This window comes from Eriocheir sinensis, chromosome 8, assembly GCF_024679095.1.
Source record: "Eriocheir sinensis breed Jianghai 21 chromosome 8, ASM2467909v1, whole genome shotgun sequence".
NCBI classification, from domain to species: domain Eukaryota; kingdom Metazoa; phylum Arthropoda; class Malacostraca; order Decapoda; family Varunidae; genus Eriocheir; species Eriocheir sinensis.
The window spans coordinates 19097103-19121589 of NC_066516.1; the positions used below are offsets into that span (position 1 = coordinate 19097103).

Here is a 24487-nt window from a genome sequence, read left to right on the forward strand (position 1 = left end):
TAGCTTTTTATACTTCGGGAAATGTCTCTTTTTCTTTTATTCTGTCTATGGATGGAAAGTTTAAAATCAATGCAGTCTTCTACGTGGTCTTCTCCGTTCTCCTTACTGGTTCTTGCATTCCATTTGTTTTTGGTTTCTGTTTGTTTGTTTTTATACCTCGGGAAAAGTCTTATTGTTTTTTTAATCTATGTATGGAAAGTTTAATATCATTGCAGGTTCCTCCTACGCGGTTTCCTCCGTTTTAAATTAAGGGAATGTGTAGTTTTCCTTACTCTTTTATTCAACTTTTATCATTTTTGTTGCAGGGATTGACTCGTAATTTGGCTCTTTCGCTCTCTAGGCTGCAAAAAACAACAGCTTGGTACCGTCACGGCCATTTAATCTCTCTCTCTCTCTCTCTCTCTCTCTCTCTCTCTCTCTCTCTCTCTCTCTCTCTCTCTCTCTCTCTCTCTCTCTCTCTCTCTCACACACACACACACACACACACACACACACACACACACATACACACACACACACACAGATACCGGCGGACAGACAGACAGACAGACAGACAGACAGACACACAGACACACAAACACACAGACACACACACACACACACACACACACACACACACACACACACACACACACACACACACACACACACACACACACGGGGATATTATCATGGCCCGGCCGGAGTTGTGGGTCCCGGTAGAAGCTTAACTGGCCCCTAATTACAAACATTTCTTCCATTCACAGCCTCGCCGCGGGGGTCATTCAGATAAAGTTGTGGCTGTTCTTCTCCTAACGCTACTTGACACACACACACACACACACACACACACACACACACACACGCATGCACTTAAGGTGTGCTTGCTTGTTCATCATTTCTCATTCCTTCTTGCTTTCCTTTCTTGTATTATTCTTTGTTTGGAGTTATGGAAGGTATGTAACTCTTGGGAAAGGTATTTTAGTCGTAGTGGTAGCAGTATTATTATTATTAGTAGCATTAGTGTTAGTAGTAGTGTTTGTAGGAGTTGTAACAGTTTAATTACAGGAGTTTGTATTAGTGAGACAATATTTTTTGCATGCTTTTGGGGTTTATGTCTGTCTGTATTTGTCTATTTTTCTCTGTCTGCCAGTCTCTGTCTTTGGTTGTCTGTCTGTCTATCTGTCTGTCTGTCTTTCTTTCTGTCTCTCAGTCCCTTTATCTCTCTTTCTCTCTCACAAAGCTCAGACACTTTCATACACATTCAAATGACCCTAACATTATCCAGCGTTAATTTCGAGTCTGCTCATAAAGTCAGTGGACTTAATATCATACGTGAGAGTTATCTTGTCAAGCTTAATTGGTCTTTCACTGCCTTTTATTTCTGCAATTGACCTCTTCTCTTTTTATCACCCCCGTCTCAATTATCATTTATATTTTAGCCTTACTTCTGTTTTGTGAGTAGGAAAGGAGAGAATAGAGTGTATGTTTGTGTTTTTTCGTGTGTGTGTGTGTGTGTGTGTGTGTGTGTGTGTGTGTGTGTGTGTGTGTGTGTGTGTGTGTGTGTGTGTGTGTGTGTGTGTGTTTCCATCCGCGTGTGCGTGCCTGGATTTAGAACGATCGAGGCTTTACCTGCAAACACCTGCCCATTAGCGGGGCGATTGGTTTGTGTTGCCAGATTATGAAAAAAAAGAAAAAAAAATGTGTTCCGGATATCCCTTTCCTTAGGTATGTGTGTGGTGGGCGTGCGTGCGTGTGTATGTATGTGTGTGTGTGTGTGTGTGTGTGTGTGTGTGCAGGAGCGCCCGGCCGGTGGATTCCAAACGCTAACGCCCCGGATCACCGTCGACAGTGCTTTATGAGTGCAGATTAACGCTTTGGGGCCGAGCTTCGCCTCCTGCACGTCGACGCCATTTGGGAACACGTTTTGGGAGGGTGACCGGGCCAGGTGGAATGGGGTGCAGGTGGATAGGTGGTGAGTGGTGATTAGGTGGATTGTAGGGTAGATTAAAAGATGGGTGGATTGAATGGTGAATGAGTGAGTTATGTGATAGGGGGATAGGTGGGTGGGATATGTGGAAGGGTGTGCAGGTGGTTAGGTGGATGGTGATTAAGTGGATGGTAGGGTAGATAAATAAGTGGATTGATCAAGAAGTGGATAGGTATGTAAAGTGGTAGGTGAATATGTGGATGGGAGTATATTTGGTGTAAAGGTGATCAGATGTGTAGGTGGATAATTAGGTGGTTATTGAGTAGATGGGGGTAAATAGATACACGAATAGGTGGATAGCTGGCAAAAGAGTAGGTGGATGGGTGGGTAAATGGGCAAGTGGATAGGTGAGTAGGGATGTAGTTGGAAAGGTGGATAGGTGGCTGGACGCATAGATGGGCCGGTGAAAAGGTGAAAAAGTGAATGGATGGGGGAGTAGGAAAATGGGTTTGAAGGTGTGTGTGTGTGGGGGGGGTTGGGGGGGTGAATATACGGATAAGTGGTAAGTAGACAGATGGGTGGGTAAGTAAAGAGATAGTTGGGTAGGAAAGAATACGGGTTGGTGATTGAATACACTCCCCCCGTCCCCATCCCCTCTCCCCCTGTGGCCCTGTGCCGGAGATCAATGTTGCTATAGGCCAATGAACGAATTAACTAACGCTTTCAACGCCCAATGTGTCATCAACAGGCATTGTACGGTGTGTCTCCCTTCGTCTGGTTTGCTACATACGCGAAATCACCTTTTAGAGAAACAAAATTGCAGTTAACACGAAGCGTAACCCGTAAATCAAGCCACTACTTCCTACTTTAGTTTATTTACGGCGTGCTCCTCTTCGTTCGGGTTGCTGTACATTAGTTAAATCAACCTTGGAGTCATGGATTTGCAGGAGATTTGAAGTCTAGGTATGAGGATTTCCACTCCTTACTGCTTTATGTGTCCGGAATTGATCTCTCTTCTGGCTGCTCTTTTCTATTTGCTTTTATAGGAGCAGCGCTGAGCGGGCTTTTTTGTTTTTTCCCTTGAGCTGTTTCCTCTACTGTATAAAATAGGAATGCAGGGATGTCACGGTGGGCTACCATTCTTCTGATTTCCTACATTCGTTAATCAACCTTCAGAGTAAAGGAACCGTGTGTAACATGAACTCTGGACCGCAAATACGCTACCCAGCTCAGTGAACGAGGCTCTCCGATGCTCTTTTGCCTGCCTGGCCCCGTTGAGATAATAGTGATGCAGGTTTGCCCGCAGCGAATAAAAAAAAAGTCAGTGGTGGTTTTGTAACATGGAGTCTTGAATTCTTGCGTTGGGACAGCTCAGTCGTGCGCACAATAAGGTTTGCTCTGAGTACTGCCTGTGTAATGAGCGGTGCGGAAGCCATGAAGCACGGGAAGGAATACTGTGACTGCTCCCCCTTGTATGTGTCGACTCCGATGAGGGTTCTTGCTCGCTGCCGGCTCATTCACGGGCATAATCAGGCTCTTCCTAAGCGCTGGCGGTGAAACGAGCGGCAAGGCGGGGATGTAGCAAGGCCAAAAATCCCAGAGTTTTGTACTGGCGAACTGAAATGCCTGGTTGTACGGTACGAGTCGAGTCGGGTCAACTGAAGCACCGAGTCATGCTTCACTAACCACACAAGAACAGTTATTCATCTTTTACTCAGATATATCATTGAGTTGGTAGGTGATGTCACTTCGTTAAGCGGTTTATCTGTTATTATTTTTTGCTGTTATATCACAGTGTAATAAATAATGTCAGTATAGCGCGTGTGTTCCTTTTGTGAGACGAGCAAACTACCGCGAGTGTTTTGTATTCCCGCTGCTAAACTTCTCCATCAGGCGCTGGGGTCGCTTGCGGCGGTGATGATAAATAAGTGGAGATAATGCTCGTGCTGATGACTTTTCTGACTTCTCTGTTTCCGAAGTGGGACAAAGATAAAAAAAATCATTCATGACTGATAGAGTCCCTGATATAAAGATTTCGAGTAGTTTCCTTACTCAAAAGTTAAAGGTTAATGAAAGCTCAAGTGCAGTACGATATTTGGGCCACCATCACCTGCTGCGTCTTGCTGTTATGCGCCACCTCATCACGCATTGACACTCTGACACGCAGTTTCCTTTGATTGGTGTCGAGTTAAGAGTCAAGGTTGCAGAGGGTAGATGGCTTGGCTTGATCATCACCCTGTCCCACACGTTAGTAGTTTCGTGATTCATGTAAGGCTGCGACTGTTTGATGCTCATGTAATTAGAGACAACTGTACATTCGTTGACATCAAATTGTTTAGCCTATGAGTAAGTATGAGTATGAGTAAGTAGTTTGGTGATTCATGTAGGGCTGCGATTGTTTGATGTTCGTGGACTTAGAAACAACTGTACATTCGTTGACATCAAATTGTTTAGCCTATGAGTAAGTATGAGTATGAGTAAGTAGTTTGGTGATTCATGTAGGGCTGCGATTGTTTGATGCTCGTGGACTTAGAAACAACTGTACATTCGTTGACATCAAACTGTTTAGCTTATGAGTAGAGGGTCGATGGTTTGGCTTTATTACCACCTTGACCTGGACGTAAGTAATTTGGTAGTTCATTTAGTGGTGCGATTGTTTGATGGTCGTGTACTTAGGAGATAATTTACATTCGTTGACATAAATCTATTTACCCTAGGATTTACATGTCAACTCGGAAAGTTTACATTCGTTGACATCAAATTACTTAGCCTAGGATTCAAATTACTTAGCCTAGGCATCGAAAACCTAGGATTGAAAATACTTAGCCTAGGATTGAAATTACTTAGCCAAGGATTCAAATTATTTAGCCTAGGATTCAAATTACTTAGCCAAGAAACCGAATGTCAACCCAGAAAGTTTACATTCGTTGGCATATATTTAATTACCCTAGTCATCAGTTTATTTAGGCTATGAATTACAAGTCAACCTAGAAAGTTTACATTTGTTGTCATCAATTTAAACAGCCTAGGAATCACACGTCAACCCTAAGCCCTTTTGACCTTTACCTGCTAACTCCTCATGCCACACTCACAACCCAGCCAGACACCGCGCTCGAAAAAAATACAGTATTTTCCACCGTGATCTCATCTTTTATTCAACTAATGCTGTGCTTGATGTTATTCCACGTAGTTTATTTTTATATTTAATACCACTTCCTCGCTTTTAATATATCCAGTAAGCACACAATAAAGATTATGAAACAAATAACATCGTGAAAAGGTTACACCCACGTTAGCCACACCTGCAGATTACCTATGTGGTGATGATAGCCTCCTCCTCACCCTTCCACGCTGCGTAATGGGATGAGCCGTTTTGACGCGGCACCCGTGAAAGAGGCGTTAATAAGTGATGACTGGCCCTCACTCGCGGCACAGGGACTGAACACCGTTGCCAGATTATCGTACTCAGAGCCTCGTATTTACCGGCTTCTGAGCCATAGCTATTGTCAAAAAACACCAATAATTATTAACCATTTTAACGATAACTATATATGAAGGCAGTTATTGGGGTCGAGGAGGCAGTTTTGGGGTCTGAAATCGGCAAACTTAGGAGACTGAGTACGACAATCTGGCAGTGTTGGGCGTGAACTGAATGGTCGCGTGGGCAGGACACTCGGTAATTTTGCCGCGACGCTGTGTTCACACTGTCGCCACTACATCGTCCCACATATGAATCCTGTTTGTGATCGTGACGAGTATTTGCCCAGCACGGCGAGGAGAAATATATCATGTGCTTGCTATTTGCGATTTTCATGCTGATTGGCGTCGTCAGTAAGAGTCACGTTGTTAATCAGGGCAGCGAAAGTATTGTGAGCTTCAGAAGTAAGTAAAAGACCACCACTCCTGCTTTCGGTGAGTTTGAAGTCCATTGGCCTCGTTAATATGAAAGCACATTAACCAGGGCGAAGAAAATTTTGTTACCAGCCAAAAAAATGACCAAAAAGCCAACAGCTGTAAGGGAGTTCAAGGTTTATTGCCCGCAGTCAGCAGGTAGGTCGCGTTAATCAAGACTTGGGGTCATTTGTCACACCTGAAAAAAAGGACACACGCAGAAAAAAAAAAACGGGGGGGGAGTACTTTTTTTTTTTACTGGGAATCGTTTGTCAGCCGAGATAAAGAAAATACTCCAAAGGTCGAAGAGGAACTTTTGTCACCCATGAAAAAGGACACACAAGTTACGGAGCCGTATTTTTTTTTTTTTTTTACCGTGAAGCGTTTGTCAGTCAAGGAAGAAAATATTCAAAATGTCAAGGAGTCCTACCCTTTCTTGCCTACTAAAATATTCCACAACTAATTAAGAGAGGCGCGCCCAAGAAGACCTAGGAGGCGCTCGTTTCGTTGAATCAGCGCGACCTTTTCATCTGTTTCATTCACATCCGGAGAGCACCTTTACCTTCCCCCCCTTCTCCCCTTTGCCACTCCTCCCCCTTTGCCGCCCTCTCCCTTTGCCACCCACATCCTTTGCCGCCTCCCCCCCCCCCCCACCCTTTCCCGCCTCCTTTGCCTTCCCTTTTAACGGCGAGGCTGCGAGCTTCTTTCACGGAGATAAAAAGGATCGGAGCGTAGGTAATTAGATAAAAACGCGCACACTTAATTCCTTTCTTGGGGGTTGTGCTGCTGCCGGGGAACGCGTCTTCTCCATGGTTCGTTCTAGTCAATTAATAATCATCCGTCAGATTTTGAGCAGATTGTTATCGTGAATCATCGAAGAGAGGACTCAATAACGTACTAGATCTCCCTTCTTTTTTTATTCACGCCAAAATGCAGTAACCATAAGCCATGGGTAATTTTATTTGCCCATTGTACGAACCGTCATTGAGTGGTTTTCTTCCTTTGTTTTGCCCCACAAAATGTAGTAACCGTACATTAGTAATTTTATTTGCTCATTTAAGTAAGTTTATCAAGCAATCAATATAAACTCAGAATTGCTTTCCGTTTTTTGTGGTGGTCATTGATTGGTTTTCCTCTTTCATCTTCAACAAAGAGAAGTAACCGTACATTATAGTAATTGTGTTTGCTCATTTAGGTGAGTTTATGAAGCAAATAATATTAACTGTCTTTTTCCTTTTCATAGTCGTCATTAATTGGTTTTCCTGCTTTTTTCTGTCACACAAAACGCAATAACTTTACATTAGTCATTTGTTCATTTAGGTAATGTTATAAAGCAATTTGTATTGACTCAGTATTGTTTTCCCTTTTCACAGTCGTCAGTAATTGGTTTTCCTCGTTCCAGCCGCCGCCAACAGGTGCTGGCATACAGGTGAACAAACGCCGTGTCTTGGGTCACATGGGAACCGTCGCAGGGCAGCCGGTGAGGCCGCGTCCTGACACAGTACACGGCAAGGCGCGAAGGGATGAACCACCACTGAATCCTTAATGTGACCCTCCACCCACCGCCTTGACCAACACCAGTCCTAACTCTGCTAACACATCCACCACCACCACTACCAGCACCACTTTCAACACCGCGCCTTCTGTTTCTACTCCTGCAGCCCCTCAGCCAGTACCTATTGGAGGAAACGTAAGTGTTGGCATCTTTTTAATTCCATTTGGGGTTTGTTCTATCTGATTTGCCACGTGAGCTTCTACACCTATTTTTATAACCTATCTTGGAGGGACACAAAGAGCGTACAGCATCTTCCCACCCACCAAAAAAAAAAGGGTCAATATAAAGATGATCGAGCGAGGGTTAGGTTAGGATAGTCAGGTTAGGCCAGGAGTGTACACGAAACTTAATCTGCAGGAAACAATGAAAATGTACAAGTGGTGAGGCGAGTGTTTGAGAGCAAGGGAGAAAGGCTCACGGAGGGAAAGTCTTGCTACATCCTGGAAATACCGGCAGCGATATGCACGTAAGAGCTTATTTCGAGGGGCTGAGCAAGGAACACAGACGATAGGTTTTCTTCTCTTTCGGTCATTCCTCTCTAATCCTTTTAGGGGCAGTAAGTAGCGGGCTTTTTTTTTTCAAGCCTTTGAACTGTCTCCTTTGCTGTAAAAAAAAAAAAAACCTACGATAATGCACGAGCTTGTGGTTGAAAAAATATTCTGGAGTGAGCAAGAAAGGACCTTAGACATCTTTTTTCTTCTATGGGAGAGGCTTGGATAGTGCATGATTTTACGGCTGAAAAAAAAAGAACTAGTCGTGAGTGGTTGAGAAAGGACCATAGTTGACTTTTTTTTTTCTTATATAGAGAAGTTAAAGATGGCGGAAAACTAGTTGTGAGGGGCTGAGGAAGGAACATGGACAACTTCTATTCTTTTACAGGAAAACAAACAAACAAGAAAATGCACGAGTTAACAACGAAAAAAAATAAGAACTCTATAGTCATGAGTGACTAAGAAAGGAACTCATCTTACGGTGGAAGGACGAGTGAGTGAGTGACAGAAAATTCAACAGAGGGCTTTATTTTTATTCTTCAGGAAAGCCACGATAATGCTCGGTGGTTGTCGGTGGTAGCTGAGGACGAGCCAGTTTTGTGTCGGATTGCACGGCGAGGCGGGAGGCGGAGGACGAGGCAGCGGCTCTCACGGTGGAGGCTGAAAGATTATCCTCAGCCCACAGTGGAAAGGGGAAACGCTCTAGTGAAGCGCTCAAAAGTTCGATGTTTGGCGTTTTGTTGCCGCACTGAATGAAACTTGTGGCGGAGTTTCTGGAGTGTGTGAGGCATTTGTCGGATAGAGAAGATTTAGATTTTTTTTCTTTTTCATTTCTGGTTCCCTCATTCCGTCACCCTTCTGTGTTCCTTCCATTTTTCTTCGGTTCCTTCTTTTCCTCCTCCTCCTCCTGCTTCCATATTCCGCCTTTAGATATTGCCTGCCTCTCTTGAACATTTATTTTCTCCCTCCCCATTTATTTCTATTGTTTCTCTTCCCTTTCCCTTCAACTTTGCCATTTACCCTCCCATTTTCTAGTCTTAATTTCTCCTTCTCTCATATTGCACACTTTTCCTTCCCTTCTCTTCCTTTTCCTTTTCTTTCCTTTCCTTTCCTTTCCTTTTCTTTCCTTTATTTTCTTTCCCTTCCTTTCCTTTCCTTTTCTTTCCTTTATTTTCTTTCCCTTCCTTTCCTTTCCTATATTTTCTTTCCCTTCCATTCCTTCCCCTCCCTTCCCTTCCCTTCCCTTCCCTTCCATTCTATTCCCTTCCCCTCCCTTCCATCAGCCTTCCCTTCGTTCCCTCACACCGACACCACTCAACTCCCCCTTCAAAAAACGCCCTCCCTCCAATTCCCTTAACCTCAATTTCTCACTGGACATTGCCTCCTCCCGTTCTTTTGCACTCTTCCTTTGGCACCTCTTCTCTTCCTTTCTTCATCCCCCTCTTTTCTCCTCAGTCTTTTATTCTCTTTCGTTTATTTTTTCTCCTCCTCCATGTCGGTTTCTCTTGTATTTTTATTTTTATCTCAATTCTTCTTTCATCTTTCTGTGCTACTACTACTACTACTACTACTACTACTACTACTACTACTACTACTACTACTACTACTATACTTCTACTTCTTCCTCCAAAACTCTCCCTAACTCTCTCATATATAATTGATGGCGCGTTTTCTTTCGTTAGCCAAGGGATGAAGGAGGGGTGACTATTTAAATATTTCGTGTTGCATTTATCAATATTCTCTTTCTCTCCTCTTTCTTATTTATTTCACACACACACACACACACACACACACACACACACACACACACACACACACACACACACACACACACACACACACACCACTATTACCCCCCCCCTGAAATATGCATACTCCAACCTTTTTACTCTACTTTCCACTCTATTCTACATATATTTCGTGACATCTCTACATTACACCCAAGATATTGTGTGCCTTGAAGCCATTATGACACTCTGTAACATATACATCGCCAAGTTTACTCCTTTCTTATAAAACTTTCGAGATTACACGGCAGACCCTTCCCTTGTGCAGTATACCTTACAATACCACAACACGCCACATAACACTAAGTCTTCATTACACAATTCTGCATTACACTATATTAAGCCACACTACATTACATCACTTCACATATCATCACTTCACTACACTTCTCTACATTACAGTATGCTTCACTACAATACAATACACTTCAATACACCACAGGCCCTGAGTGCATGGTAACCCTTTCCTCATCGCTCCACAACTCACAGGCACACCTCTCTCACTTCATTAACGACACAGTAAGTTTCGCGAGGATTAGTGTTATTAACCATCCGCTTGAGAAACTGCCCCGCCCTTCCTTGCGACGTACCTTCCTTCTCCTGTTCTTTCAGCGGTAGCAGGTCGAGGTCGAGGTCGAGGTGTAGCCCTGCAGCATTGAATAGACTCCCTCCTGAAGGCTGTCTGATTAACCCTCCTTTTCACGGCCTGTCCCCCTTTATTTCTCCCACCTGTCTTCCCTGCTTTTTTTTCCTCCCAGATTGAAGGTCTTTGGAGTACTGGTTAAGGTGACGGTTAGATAAGATGGATAGATTGATGAATGGATAAAGAGAAAGAAAAGCGCTCCTCTTTCTTTATAGTGAAAATTTTGTTGTGTTTCCCGGAGAGTTTTTTCCTCCCGTATCGGTCAGCAGGATAGTTTTAAAAGCCGTTGTTGTTGTTGCATTTTTTTTTTTTACGAGGTGGTAGACGCGAAGACGAAACGGATTACAGATTGTTCATCCTGTAACCTCATTATGAAAGTTTTGTTTTGCCTCCGAAGAGTTTTCCCATCTTTGTGTTGATAAGATTGGCAGCGGTTATGATGTATTGTTTATTCTAATATTGAGTGGGAGATACGAAAAAGTATTCATTGTCTTCGTTAGCTTGTTCGTCATCTTATTATTCGTACCGGCACAGAGTTGAAGCTCCGATTGGAAAAATGAATAAATGAAAGTTTGCCGATTTAAATGTATGATATGCGGAAATGACTGTATATATGCATGTGTCTGTTTGTTCGCTTTAGCAAATATTCTGATTGTTGGGTTGGTGCCACGAACATACACACGGACACACGCACGCACTCATCCTCGCTCTCACTCATTTATACTTACTTGGGTTGCTCAGACTGACGTGAAGACGCACCGCACTCGTCAAGTCTTCACGCACTCACTCCTCGTTCAACACGGTAAAGTTTCAATCTAGTTCTCTATCCTTCCCCAATAAAAAAAAGTTCCGCCAGTCTATTTGGAAAAATAGCAAAGTTCAAATATTTTCTGACGAACTCAGAGAAAAAAAAAAAATGTCTTCAGTTTACTTTTTTATGGGCCACGAAAGTTGATTAAAAATGATTCCAACTTTTTCGACGGAGGACAGACAGACACCCGGAGCAGAGCAGAGCAGTGTAGCGGCGGCAGCGCGGCGCTCCGACCCCCACACGCGGCGCCCGCAGTCCTCCCTCCCTGCTGGTCGGGCTTACACTGACTCTTTGTGGGAAAGTCGGCAGCTTATATAGAATACCCAACAACTTGCTCCCGGCTTTCTCTCTCTCTCTCTCTCTCTCTCTCTCTCTCTCTCTCTCTCTCTCTCTCTCTCTCTCTCTCTCTCTCTCTCTCTCTCTCTCTCTTTCACAGATACCCACACGCAGAAGACAGAAAGACAGACAGAAAGACACACACACACACACACACACACACACACACACACACACACACACACACACACACACACACACACACACTTTCACAACCAACCAACCAACCAATAGAGTCGTCCAGTCGTCGTCGGTGCTGTCCTTCTCGTCCCTTGCTCCCTCGCGTCGCCTTCGTTCTCTCTGTGTTTTGTGCGCTGCCTTTCATGCCCTTCACTTTACGTCCCTTCTTCCTTCCTCTCGCGTGGCCCGTGACTGCTATGAGTGCGGACGGGAGGGATGTGTGTGCGTGTGCTGATGCTGAGAGTGACTTACACCCATATTCTCAAACATTTCGGGGCTAACACACTCACATTTGATAGGGCTTGCATTGGGGTTATTTTGTGAGCCTGGTGATGGGTTGAGGAGGCTTATGCACCATGAACTTGAAAAAAACAACAACAGTATAAAAACCTGACTAATCTGCTTTGTGGGTTTTGGAAATATATGTTTTTGAGAGCTGAAAGTGTCCGTGAACACATGTTTTAGACGTGACTTGCCTGGAGGGGAAGCGTGAGATGTGACTTAGCCGAACTCTATGGAAATGACTTTAGATGTGATTTAGATAAGGCGTCCGAGTGAGATGTGACTTAGCTGAACAATGTGAGTGCGACTTATATGCGAGTGACTTAAATGGAACTTAGCTGAAGGGTGAAGGTGAGAAGTGACTCATCTGAACAATGTGAGTGTGAGTGACTTAGATGAGACATTTAAAGAGTGAGAGTGAGACGTGACTTAGCTTAATAATATAAGAGTGTCTTCGATGCCGGTGACTTAAATGTGACATAGCTGAGCGAAAATGAGAGTTGCTTAAGTGAACTACTGAAGTGACTTAGATGCAACGTTGCCAGATTGTCGTACTCAGCCTCCTACGTTTGCCGATTCCCGAGCCAAAAACTGCTTTCATCGTCCAAATAACTGCCTTCATATTTAGTTATCGTTAAAATGGTTAATAATTGGTGTTTTTTTACGTTTTTTGGCAATAGCTATGGCTCAGAAACCGGTAAACACGAGGCTCTGAGTACGATAATCTGGCACCGGTGCTTATATGAGACAAACGGCGGTATCCCAAGCCCTTCCTTACCAAGAATCTCACAATCCAACAGAAACTTCTTAACTTTTTCACCTTCACAAAATTCCGCACTCTACACATTCAATTACTTTTTCTTGGTATAGGCTACGTATTACTGCTAACAGAAAAAAAGAAATGTTAGCTTTTATCACTAACCCGTATAAGTGGTTCCTAAAAATTTCATAAGTAATGGAGTCTGGCAAAGTAATCTTAATAGGACGCACTTCAGGGAGAGGTTGTAATAAGGGAGTTAGCTAAAGACTGAGAGAAAATGAAAGGATAAGCATAAAGATTTAATTACTACTTCGTGCCATACTAAAGAGCCGTGGAAGACCTGTGTTGGCATCTTAATATTACAGTAAGTGTTTATCTGATATTCGACTCATGAGGTAGAAGTGATAAGGTGCTGTGAGTTGAGGGAAGGAAGAGAACGTGAAGAAAGAGGTTGCCATGTGCTAAGGAAAGGAGGTAGAAGGGAGGAGCTACTGCAGATGAAGGGAGGGAACGAAAGTTGTGAAAGTGACATTACACAACAGATGATGAAGATTAAAGGGTGGTGGTAGGAGTGATGGTGATGGCAGTGATGATGACCAATGGAGGTGAAAGTGAAGGTGATGGTATGGGTAGGTAGTAGTTGTTGAAGGGATGGTGATCATGGTGGTGGTGGTGGTGGTGATAATGTATGATGATAGTGAAGATGAAGATTGGCATAAAGCTGTGATAGTGACGGTAGCTAACTGTTGGTGGTGTGGTATTGGTCAAATATAAAGTGGTGATGATGGTGATGATGATGATGGTGATGGTGACTGTTGGAGGTTGTGAACGTGAACACGAGTAAGGTGAATGTGAGAAAGGTGAGTGGTGGATGTTGATGGGCCAAGCGAGGTCTCTGGATGACCGTGTATTTCGATGTTGATGGTGATTGGGCGTAGTAGTGATGGCTCTTGTTACGTGTTGGGCTTGGTGGTAATTGTGATGAAGGCAGGGGCGCAGAATGGTGAGGATGGTGAGTGATACTACGGTGATAAAAGGAGTAGAAGTAGTAGTAATGTAAGCATATAGTAGTAGTAGTAGTAGTAGTAGTAGTAGTAGTAGTAATTGTAGTAGTAGTAGTAATAGTAGTAGTAGTAGTAGTTGCAGTAGTAATAGTTGTAGTAGTAGTAGTTGTAGTAGTAGTAGTAGTAGTAGTAGTAGTAGTAGTAGTAGTAGTAGTATCAATAATAGTAGTAGTCATAGTAGTAGTAGCAGTAGTAGCAGTAAAAGAAGAGAGGCGTCCGGTAGCTACAGATCTCAGTGAATATAAACATGAACACACGTGCAATTCTCCAGGAATGAATTTTAAAGTGAGTTTGAAATTGAAAATATATGCAAATATAGTGAGGGGGCTAAAGGAGTGTGACTTAGTGTGTGTGTGTGTGTGTGTGTGTGTGTGTGTGTGTGTGTGTGTGTGTGTACATTATATAAAGTACGAGGCGTCCGTGAATCTCTATCGTGATGCAGGATATTTCTCTTGCTTTCTTTTCTTATCTCTTTACCGCCAGTGCTGTTGCTGTTGCTGCTGTTGCTTTTGAAGTCTGGTGAGAGTGATGGTGTTGCTGTTACTAGTGCTGGTGTTCAGAGAGATAGCGATAAATAGAGAGAAAGGTAAATATAGAAGCGAAAAATAGATAGAAGGTAAATATAGATAGGTAGAAAGAGAGAAAGAGAAGGGAAGATTGAGAAAGAGGGAATGGGGAGGTGGGGTGGGAAGGAGAAGCAGGAAGGGGGAGGGGGGGTCATTGCGTGCACTTGGCAGCCGGGAAGGTTTACAAAATAGAGAAATGCAAGTGTATGAGTGAATACACACGGCGGTGAAAGGAGGAGAGCCTTTGATGCTGTCACGCGCGGGGTAGAGGACGTGGCGGGGGCAGCGGGTGGGGACGAGGAGAGAGAGAGAGAGAGAGAGAGAGAGAGAGAGAGAGAGAGAGAGAGAGAGAGAGAGAGAGAGAGAGAGAGAGAGAGAGAGTGAGAGAGTGAGTGAGAGAGTGAGTGAATGAGTGAGTCAGACGAGGAGCTGAAGGAAGTAGTAGAATTGCTGTTTCGTCTCGAGAGGACAGTAAATGAGGAAGGAAGGATAGCTGGTGGAAGGGGAAGGAGGGGATGAATATGGAATAGACAAAAAAATAGGAAAGGAGGCTGGTGGACTGCGGGAGGGAGACAAGGATAAATGAAGAATGAGAGATGGGAAAGAGAGAGGGCGGAGGCTGAATGGGTACGGTACAGATATGGGATGAAAGATGATAAAAAGAAAGAGACGAAAAGTAAAGGAAGGCTGTTGAACTGCGAGAGATAGGTAGAAAGAGATGCATAGAGAGATAGAAGAAGAGGGGAACGATGAATATGGTGGCTTTTGAGGGAAAGAGAAGGAAGATGTCTGCTGCGTGACATTGAAAGGAGAGTCTGAGGTAAGAGAGAGGAGAGGTGAAAGGGACAGGGGCTTTGTAGGAGGAGAAAGATTTGGTGGGTTGTGTGGAGGGGAGGGAGGTAGTGATGTAGTGAGTTTTTGGTTGGTTGTTCTTCATGTGATGCCTATATTAAGAAGGATAAAGAAAGACATTACTCCCATAAAAGCAATATTCACCTATGTATTACCTCACCTGCACAAGCCAAAGAAAGTCAAGAAAGAAAGATAGTTAAGAAAATGAGGCAGGTGTGTTTTATGTATTTCTTCCAAATGGCATATAGGGAGGTTTGAAGAGAGAGAGAGAGAGAGAGAGAGAGAGAGAGAGAGAGAGAGAGAGAGAGAGAGAGAGAGAGAGAGAGAGAGAGAGAGAGAGAGAGAGAGAGAGAGAGAGAGAGAGAGAGAGAGAGAGATTGGATTGGTTTTTAAAATTGTGATATATTGACAACATTCAGTATTATAGTATGTACAATGACAGGACGAATCTCTTTGTAGTGGATCATATATGCACTGACAGACTGTATTGTGTATCATGGTTAGAATGACTTATCTTACATGGACACTTAGATAACATTGGATTACCTTATGGTACAGATATGGGATGAAAGATGATAAAAAGAAAGAGATGGAAGGTAAAGGGAGGCTGATGAACTGCGAGAGATAGGTAGATAGAGATGCATTGAGAGATAGAAGAGGGAAAGAGAAGGAAGATGTTTGCTGCGTGACATAGAAGGGAGAGTCCGGGGTAAGAGCAGGAGAGAAGAGGTGAAGGGGGCAGGAGCTTTTGTAGGAGGAGAAAGATTGGTGGGTTGTGAGGTGTGGAAGTAGGTAGTGTGGTAGGCAGAATTTTTGGTTAGTTGCTCTTCATGTGACACTTATGCCTTGCAGGAACAGAACGCCGACCCCATCAGACCCACTGGAAGAGGAAAGGACCATCTGACATCAGGATCCACCGGGAAGAAGCCTACCGGCGCAATAGGCCGCAATGTAAAAAAAAAAAAAAAAAAAAAAAAAAAGACGGGCTATATAAAGGTAAAGGTAAAGATGGGGGCATATTCTAAGATGCACGTGGCCTCAGTACTCATCTCCGTTTCATTGACGCTCGTGCTGATGGTGGGTAAGAACACCGCTAAGGTAGAAGAATAAGAATAAGAATAAGAGGAAGAAGAGGATGAGGATGAGGAGGAGGAGGAGGAGTTGGATGAGAATGAGGATTAGGAGGAGGAGGAGGCCGATGCTTAGGGAGATCTCACGTGGTAGTTCATTTCCTTTTTCCTTTCTCTCACTTCCTTCTTTCTTTCTCCTCTGCCCTCCATTCTATTCCTCTCTATTTTCCTAAGCTATATAGTGCATTATCTATGGACGAAAAACCGCCCTAAGACATAACGTATTCAGTAACCCTAAACACACTTAACATCAAATATATAACCGGCTAGCGAAACAAATGATCTATGACTATAATTTACCAGTGAGATAAAAACCGACAATGCTGAAACGCCACCGTACAAGGCAACAATTATACAGGGAAGAGTGGAGCGCGTGCAGCCTAACATCACTCACGCCAAGCGATAAAAACCAGTGACAGACGGTAAGGAGGAAAGGCGGCGGCAGCGACAACCCTACTATGGTAAACGTATTAGTAACAGGATCCCCCCAGCCCGCCAGCCCTTCATCGCGTCCGGAGAGCAGCGGGAGTGTTTAATATGGAAATGTGTAGAGGAAGCTATTAAAGGATGCATAGGGTGAAGGCGGTGACGAGGCCTTTTAATAGGGTGTAGGGTGAAAGGGGAGGGGGAGGGGGTTGTTGATGAGCTTTGTTCAATATAGGTAGTGTTGTCGTTTGTGGTGGTGGTGGATAGTAGTAGTGGTAGTTGTAGTCTGAGCAGTGGTAGCAGCAGTAGTTGTAGGAGTAGTGGGATGAGGATGAGGATAAAGAGGTGGAGAGGGACAAGAGGAGGGGGAAGGAGAAAGATGAGTAGAGGAGGAGGAGGAGGAGGAGAAAGGAAGAGGGGGAGAGTTGCTGTTTCTGATGTAACAATGAGAGAGAGAGAGACGGAAGAAGAGGAAGAAAAGAGGAAGATGAAAAAGAGGAAGCCGAAGAGGATGATGAAGAAGAGGAAGAAAAAGAGGAAGAAAAAGGAAAAAAGAGGAAGAGGAAGAAGAAGAGAAAGAAGAAGAGGAAGAAGAGGAAGAAAAAGACGAATAGCAATAACAATGATAACTAACAGAAGCTACCACCAACTCCCACATCATCCCCCATCAACAACCACTCGCAACACCACCACCACCAACAACAACAACAATACTAATACCAGCAGGAGGGAGGAGAGTAACGGGGCCAGCGCCAGTAATATAATAAGCGGCGCCTTAAACATTTCTCTTGATGTTACCTCGTCGCTAAGTTATCGTCCCGCGGAGGTAATTTCTGAGCAGGAGGCTCCCAGGTGTGTCTGTTCTCACCTGGCCGGCCAAGCACCACTCACGGAGGAGGAGGAGGAGGAGGAGGAGCAGAAGAACAAAAGTAGATAAGAAGGATGCTTAGAAGAACAAGAGAGATGAAAGAGAAGAACAAGAAAACGGAGGAGCAAAAAGAAGAAGAAAAGGAAAAGGAAGAGGAGGAGAAGAAAGGGTAGGAGGAGGAGGAAGGTGTGGAGGAGGAGGAGGAGGAGGAGTAGGAAGAGGAGGAGGAGGAGGAAGGAGAAGAAGAAGAAGAAGAAGAAGAAGAAGAAGAGGAAGAAGAAGAAGAAGAAGAAAAAGAGGAAGAGGAAGAGGAAGAAGAAGAGGAAGAGGAATAGGAAAAAGAAGAAGAAGAAGAGGAGGAGGAGGAGAAAAGATAAGAAGGTAGTCGAGATAAACAAGGAAGAGAGAAGAAGAACAAGAGAGCGGAGGAAGACGAATAAGAATAATAATAAGAGGAGGAGGAAGAGGAGGAGGAGGAAGAGGAGTTGGATGAGAATGAAGAAGAGGAGGAGGAGGAGGAGGAGGAGGAGGAGGAGGAGGAGGAGGCCAATGTTGAAGGAGATTTCAAGTGGTAGTTCATTTCCTTTTTCCTTTCTCTCACTTCTTCCTTCCTTTCTCTTCTGCCTCCCGTCTTTATCGCCTTCCATTCTATTCCTCTCTATTACTTCCCATTCTTCCTTCTTTCTTTCATGCATTTTATGTTTTTCCGCTTCTCTTTTCATATTCTCTCTATTCATTTCATTTCCTTCCTATATATTTTTTCTTCTATTTGCCTTCCACATGCTCTCTCTCCTCTTCCTTTTTTCTGTCCCTCTTCCTCCTTCCTCCACCTTTCCCACCTGGTTGCTTGTCATCTTATTTTTTTTATTTTTTTACAGCTAAAGAAACAGCTCAAGGGCAACAAAAAAGGAGTAAAAAAAAAAAGCCCGCTAATCGCTGTTCCTACTCTCTACTGTTCTCCTCTTTACTTTCCTTCCCTTTGTCACTTAGCCGTTTCCCAGATATTACTAATTCATTCCTTTGCTTCCCCTTTCCTCTCACTTTCCATTTCCTCTCCCCTTTGTACCCGGTTATATATTTCCCTTTGGTGCTAAACTGCTCAATCATCTTCAATCCCTTTTTTAATCTTCTCCATTCAACCTCTTACTTACAGCCTTTATTTTCCTCTTTTTCCTAATATGCTTACTACTTTATTTTAATTTTCCCCACCATCTCCTCCTCCTATTTCTTCCTCTTCTCACCTAACTTCTTTTTTCTCTTTGCTCCTCACCCCATCAATTCCCTTCCTCACTTCCTTGTTCCTCTTTCCACCTCCTCCTTTTTTATTCTCTTTTCACCTGTCACTTTCCTCTCCTATCTCTTTGCTCCTTCCTCGTCCTTCTTCCTCCTCCTCCTCTCTTTACTTACATATCTTTCCCTTTCACTTTCTTTTTCCTGCCTACCTGCCTTGCCCTGTCACTCACCTTGTCTTTTTAATCTAGTCGTGTCTTGTCTTTCCGTTTTCCCTTCACCTACTCCTGTGCGCTTCTTTCCAGACGTTCTCCACCACTTCACGGTCTCTTCCTACAAAGTGACCCGAGAACAAGAAACAACGGGAAAACAATTCAAGCAAAGCGATGCAATACCGACATCGGCAGGAGTTATTTCTCGTATAGAGTTGTTCGCCACTGGAACAGCCTTCCTGCAGAAGTGGTTAGCGAAGAGACCATCAACTCCTTCAAGAAGCGCACTGATCGCCACTTTGCTGCATCGGGAGTGAACTGAACGTTCCCAAGAGTAGATACACAAGTGCTTTAATCCTTCCCTGCAAGCCACTCCTATGGCAAACGGATTGATTAAATCACTGAACGCAGGCAGCCTAGTAATGAGCCAACAGGCTTTCTGCTACCTGCTAGTCCATGTTTCCATCTCCTTATCTATGAGAGAGAGAGAGAGAGAGAGAGAGAGAGAGAGAGAGAGAGAGAATACCCATGTGTCTTGTATCTTTCCCCTCCACTCCTTTCACTTTCCCCTTCCCTCTTCCCTTCTTCCTTCTTCCCCAGATTTCTTTCTCTTGTCCTATCTATTTTTTTCTTTCCGTCTTCCACAATTCCCTTCCCCACTTCTTCGTTTCTCCTCTTCCCTTTACGCCTCTCGCCTCTCCATTGTTCCTCCTCTTTTCCCCTTCAAATTTCTCCTTCCTTCTCCACGTTTTGCTTTTTCTATTTCTTCTCAACTTTCTCCCTCCCTCTTCTTCATCTTCCTCTTTTCTTCCTCTTCTTCATCTTCCTCCGTCTCTTTCTTCTCCCTCTTATTCACTATCCGTTCTCCTCTTCTTCCTTCCCCTTCCCAACTCTTTCTCTCCTTTCCTTTCCTTATCTTACCCTTCCCCCACTTTCCCCTCTCCTCCTAATCCCTCCTCTTTCCTCCCCTTCCCCTCTTCTCTCCCTCCTCCCCCTCCTTCCTTATCCCTCCACCTTTCCCTACTTCTCACCTGCTTGTAATGGAGGACTTATGGAAGGTTATGATAATGTCTCGCAGGTAACGCCCATCCGCTGGCCTGGAAGAGCTGTAAGTCATCCTCTTAATGCACTGAAATTAGCAGCAGTTTGTCTTAAGGAGGAGGAGGAGGAGGAGGAGTAGGGAGTGTTTTTGCGGGCGTATGTTGGGGGGAAGGTATACCCATGTGCTGGTTGGTGTCCGTATGTTGCGTGTGGCGTACTGTACCTGTTTTTGTTTTTTTGTTTTGTTTTTGTTCCGTGATTTTTTGTTGGTGGTGGTGTTGATGAAGGTGTCGTGATGTTGGTGAGTGTGATGCGAGGTGTGACGGTGGAATGGTTGCCCAGTGTACTCGTATGGTGGTATATAGTTGTATGAGGGTGTGGTTTGGGCGTATGAGGGAGGTATGGTTGCCTATTGTATGGTGGTATATAGTTGTATGAGGATGTGGTTTGGGCGTATGAGGGAGTGTTGGGGCAAAGGAGGAGGAGGAGGAGAAAGAGGAGGAGGAGAAGGAGGAGGAGGATAAAAATTCAGTATTCAAAGCTCCCTTTACTTTACCTTTCAACATTACCACCTAAACATTCTTCCCCTCCTCCCCCCCCCCCTTCTCCTCCTCCTCCTCCTCCTCCTCCTCCTGCTCTCATGTTTTTTCTCTTCATCGTCCATCTCTTTCCCTCTTTCACATATTTCTCTCTCCTTGCCACCTCATCTGCTCTGCTTCACCTTAGCTCTCCTCCTCCTCCTCCTCCCCCTCAGCTTATCGCCTCAGGTCAGCGTGATAACTGACCTGACCTCCGCGGCGCTGATGAGAAAACTATAAAGGCCAAAAAGCCTCACTCCTTCACGGCGCGAGATAAACTGAGGAAGAAAATATACATTATCTCTTGAAGAATTTATATTTGTCTTTTCTTATCTTCTTTGACCTCTATCTCCTTCTCCTCCTTCATCTCCTCTTTCATCTTCTTTTGGGTCTTCCTTCTTCTTCCTCTCATTCTTTACCAGTTCCTTTCCTCCTCGTCTTCTTCCTCCTCCATCTTTTTTTGTCTCCTCTATCTTTTTCCTCTCATTCTCCACCAGCTCGTTTTCCTCCTCCTTCTCGTCTTCCTCCTTCATCTCCTTCTCCATCTTCTTCCTTCTCTTTTTTCCTCATTCTCCACCAGGTTCTTTTCCTCCCTCTTCTCCTCCTCCATCGCTTTCTTCTCCTTCATATTCTTTTGGGTCCTTCTTTTTCCTCTCATCATATCCACCATCTCTTTTGACCTCCCCCTTCTCCTTCATTGCCTTCTTCTCCTCCTCCGTCTTCTTCTGGTTCCTCATTCTGTTTCCTTTCTTTCTCCACCAGCTCCTTTCTTTCCTCCTCCTCCTTATCTTCCTCCTCCTCCTGCTCTTATGTTTTTTCTTCTTTTTCCCTCAATTTACTTCCCATTTTTTCCTTCTGTAGTCGTGATCCCCGCGCCCGCTTCTCATTACCTGATTCCTATCTCTGCTAGTCTCCCCTGATCGCCGCTCCTCCGTTTTCTATGATTTTCCTTCAGCGTGATTGCCACAGTTATACTTTTTCCGTTTTTCTGCTTTTTATCTTCTCTCTTTCTCTCATTCTATTTCGTTTCATCTTCGTGGCTCGCTCCTGCCGCTGCTGCTTCTTTCTCTAATCAACTTTTTTATATATTTTTCTGGTGATTTTTATTCTCTCTCTCTCTCTCTCTCTCTCTCTCTCTCTCTCTCTCTCTCTCTCTCTCTCTCTCTCTCTCTCTCTCTCTCTAACCGGTGCCATCATCCCATCCTTTCCTCCTCTAATCTCTCTCTAAGTCCCTCCGTCTCATTCACTTCCTCTCCTCCGTTCCCTGACTCCTCACCTCATCCTTCACTCTCATCCCTCACCTTTTCCCTCCCCGTGACCTTTCCATACATCTCCTCGTCCCTCTCCACATCTCTTCCTTTTTTTTCTTCCGTTCCTTCTTACCTCACCCTCATTTTTCACGTGGTTTATTCCCGCACCTCCTCTTCCTTCTTCTCTTCCTTATATTTCTCTTCTTTTTGTTTATTTTTTTTGCCTGCGTCCTTTTAAATTAGCTTATCGTCATCTCTTTAAATTTTTACTCCCTGCCTCTGTTTTCCTCGTTCTTTATCTTCCACCGTCTTTATCTCACTTTATCTTTATCTCACAGGAGCTGTCTTGTATAGGCCAACCGGCCTCTTGCAGACTCCTTACGTTCTTATGTTCTTATGTTATTCGTCCCTTTGTTGTCTGAAATCCTCCTCCTTTACTTAGTCTTCTCCATCTTCTACTCCTTCCACCACTCCCTTTTCCCTCTTCGTCCCCTCTCATTCCCTTCTCCCTCTTTTACTGCACTCATTCCTTTCTCTTGTCTCCTCCCCCGCTCTCTTCTGCCTCCTCTATTCCCCTCATTCCCTTTCCCCTCTTCTCCACCCCCGTTTCCTTTCTCCCTCCTCTACTCCCCTCATTCCCTTTCCCCTCTTCTCCACCCCCGTTTCCTTTCTCCCTCCTCTACTCCCCTCATTCCCTTTCCCCTCTTCTCCACCCCCGTTTCCTTTCTCCCTCCTCTACTCCCCTCATTCCCTTTCCCGCTCTTCTCCTCCCACTATTCCTTCCTCCCTCTTTTCTCCTTTCATTCTCTTCTCTCATTCTCTACTACTCCCCTTCATCCCCTTTTCCTCCTTCGTCAGCCTCACCCCCTCGTCCTCTTTCCTTTTTCCCCTCAATCCTCCCTCGCTCCGTGGTCACTGCGTCCACACAAAGCCATAAAAATTACGCTCCAATCGAATTAACTCGACATTTTAGACTTTCTGTGGAATTAGATTAAAAAATAGAGAATCAGTTTAATATCGGCCTCTTTGTATGTGTTGGTGGAGCTGCGGGATGTGGCGGTGGTGGTGGTGGTGGTGGTGGGGGTAGGCTTGGAGTGGTGTGGTAATGTGTTAAGTGGTGGTGGGATGAATGTAACCTAATGTTGTGGCAATGTGAAGTGTGATGTGTTTCTGATTGATGGGGGATGTTGCCGAGTTGGGTGTGGATGTAGAGTTGATGTTGCTGAGTTGGGTGTAGATTTTTTTTTTTGCAGCTAAAGAAACAGCTCAAGGGCAACAAAAAAAAGGTATAAAAAAAAAAAGCCCGCTAATCGCTGTTCCCACAAAGACAAAAGTAATGAGCGGCCAAAAGAGAGGTCGATGTAGATGTGGGGTGGATGTAGGATAAATGTTGGTGAGTTGGATGTGGATGTGTGATGGGTGGATGTTTTTTGTGCCGGATCTGGCGTTGTGTATGTGCGGCGGTGATGTCAGGGGATGTATTTGATGGGGAGGATGTTGATTAAAGTTTTGTGGTCTAGACTTATTTTATGCGTGGAAGATGTGAGTGTGTAGAGGAGGCGGAGAAGGACGAAGAGGAGGAAGAGGAGGAGGATGAGGATGAGGATGAGGAGGAAGAAAATGGGAGCTTTACGATGTGGCAAACGTTTTCACGAGTTTCATCACAGAAGGTCAAACATCACCGGGAAACAGATACGCTCTACAAATACCTTTTTTAATGTTTGCAGCAATCCAGTTTGTTATGGATGTATGCATGGAAGGACAGACAGATAGGTGGGTGGGACGTGAGAGAAATAGGAGGGAGGGAGGGAGGGAGAAAAGGAAGGGGAGAGGGGTATAGGGGAGCCGTGTGTATGGGTGATGGGTGTCTGGGTGTAGTGTCGCCGCCGCTCCTGATGATTGACGGTGCTGAGGAAATAAAGAGACGCCGATAAAGAGTGACTGATCTGTTTGGCGGAATAAAATGTTGTGTTGATCGTGCACGCGTCGCCCCGCTGTACACCGTGACCCAAACAAAGCAGTCGGGGAGGCGGGCGTGATGGGAAGCTTGGAGCGGAGTTCGTGGATGGGGAGGGGGTTGGGTTTGTGATGAGGTGATGGGGAACAAGGGTGAGGAATGAATTTTGTGAATGGGGAGAGATGTGAGCCTGTGTTGAAGTGGAGGTGATGTGAAGAAGTGGAGTGAGGTCTGTGGATGGCAAGAGATGTGGGTCTGTGTGCAAAGGTGTGAAATCAAGTTTGTGGATGAGAGAGACTGGGTGGAGGTGACGTGGAATGATGTATGGGATGAGAATAGCTGTGGAATAAGATTGAGGTGGAGCTGAGGAACAAAAGTGTGGAATTAAGTCTGTGGATGACAAAAGATGTAGGACAAAGGTGAGGTGGAGGTTTGGAACAGAAGTCTGGAATGAAATCTGTGGAGTAGTAGAGCGGAGGCGTAAAGGTGTGGAGAGCTCTGATGTGGAAGAGACTGAAGCGGTGTCTGTGGGGAAATCATAAACAAACGAGTGGAGGGGAGCGGTGTGGAAGAGATGGAAGGGGGTGTTGAAGCAGAGGTGGATGTGGAGCAAAGCTTATACTCGTAAGGAGCTTTGGTGTGGAAGAGACGAAAGGTGTGCATGGAAG

At 44.6% G+C, this 24487-nt stretch overlaps 1 protein-coding gene across 1 annotated transcript in view; it reads right to left on the bottom strand.

The window, feature by feature from the left end:
* The window catches only part of LOC126995637 (carbonic anhydrase-related protein 10-like), a 136641-nt gene extending 125284 nt beyond the window's left edge, over positions 1 to 11357 (bottom strand). The window contains exon 1 of the mRNA XM_050855376.1: positions 11005 to 11357. The gene's annotated coding sequence lies outside the window, so the exon portion shown is untranslated. The remainder of the gene's footprint in view (positions 1 to 11004) is intronic.
* Between the last annotated feature and the right edge of the window lie 13130 nt (positions 11358 to 24487).